We start from the raw sequence: 1,866 nt of genomic DNA on the forward strand, positions 1-1,866 counted from the left end.
GACCTCAGATTCTTGTTAACAGTCTATGGCAGAAATACATACAAGTACACAGCCTGATGAAGCAGACAGAAGCAGTACCTCTGATTGGTTCAGCATTTTCACCTCTTATCACCACAAATCTGAGCCTCTTCTGCTGTTTTCCTTAGAATTTTAAGCTTTTCAGCAGAAATTCTGCTGATTCATCTCTTTTCTGCAAAGTTTTCAGCCTTTTCACCTCTTATCAGCACAAATCTCAGCTGTTTTCAGAAAAAACTCTTTTGAGCAGAAATTCTGCTGATTGAACTCTTTTCAGCAAAATTTTCAGTTTTTTCTGCTGTTTTCAGAAAAAACTCTTTTCAGCAGAAATTCTGCTGATTCATCTCTTTTCAGCTCATCTTTTTGCTTCCTTACCTCTTTTCAGCAGAAATTCTTCTGATTAACCTCTTTTCTGCAAAATTTTTAGCCTTTTCACCTCTTATCAGCACAATTCTAAGCAGCTTCTGCTAATTTCACCAGAATTGTCAGTCTCTCCACCTCGTCTTTGTGAGAAAGAGTTTGGTGCAGTGAGGTGAGTCGCTGCCGTTAGACCAGAAGGGCCAGGTTCGAATCCTGCTCAGGGCAATGTTTTTTGTTTTTTCAACTTTTTCAGCTTTTTTCACCCGACATCTTCAGCGTTAAGGCATCCACACAGCATTTTCGCAGGAAATGCAAATTTTTCTAGTATTTAATAGTCGTCTAATATTTGTAGATGAGAAACGATTTTGGATAAAGCCTGTTTGATCATGGTTTATGAGCAGTGGGAGAATGCCCTCAAGCCTCCTTACTAATAGCTTGGAGAGTAATTTAGCATCGACATTAATGAGACTGATCGGTCTGTATGATTCACACCTATCTGGAGATTTATTTTTCTTTAGAATTAACAAAATATTAGCCTGTCTGAGTGTTGGGGGCAACTGTTCATTCTTAAAAGAGTCTTAAAACATATCAGTCAATGGTCCTGCAAGAAGGTGACTTCGTTTTTTATAAAACTCTGGGCAGAAACCATCAGGCCCTGGTACTTTTCCTCCTTTAAGGGAGTTAATAGCAAGTCGCACTTCCTCCTGTGTCACAGGGTTATTTAACTCTTTCCTGTGACTTTCTGATAACGATACAACAGGCACCTTCTCTAGAAATTCCCGCATCTTCCCATCTGTATTACTACACTCTGAACTGAAAACTTGGCCAACCCAATTTCATTTTAGTTTTGAGTGTTCCAAATCATTTAAATGAGTTTCTGAAAGTAAGGCAATTTGTGTTTTTTCCTTTTTCAAGAATGAAAGAAGTTTTTGTCTTTTAACAACATTATTCAGCCCTTTAACGTTTAAAGAAATTATTTTAAGGTCAGTCATATCAGCTCAATCTCTTTTATTATAGTTTCTTTCCCCCCTCTATTATAACATGATGTGTGGGAAACCATTTCTCGGAGTGCGCTACTGCAATTAAGCAAACAGATGTTTCCATAGAAGGGAATGCGGGTAATTTTAGATGCATTATATAGACACAAACATGAAAAAATAAATAAACAAACAACAGAAACAATAACCACGCATATTAATGATAAAAAAAGGGGAAAAAAACAACCCCTAAAATCCCCCTTCCCTCCCCCCCAAAAAACGATCCTACGATCCATCAAAAAAGAAAACTTGGTCTCGTGAAACCGAGCAAAAGTCACTGACAGAGAGGCAAAAAGGGAAAAAAAAGAAAAGAAACAAAACTTCCTGTCCAAACTCCCGCATGCCACCGAGAGAACCTCATTTATATTTCTGAGTTAAACATGTTTTACTTTATAAAGTTTGTAAGAAAAAACAAATAAGAAGGGACGGGACAGTTAAATCATTCCTTAATAAG

The sequence above is a fragment of the Pundamilia nyererei genome, unplaced genomic scaffold, assembly GCF_000239375.1.
Source record: "Pundamilia nyererei isolate P.nyererei 1_Seehausen unplaced genomic scaffold, PunNye1.0 scaffold00042, whole genome shotgun sequence".
Taxonomy (NCBI): domain Eukaryota; kingdom Metazoa; phylum Chordata; class Actinopteri; order Cichliformes; family Cichlidae; genus Pundamilia; species Pundamilia nyererei.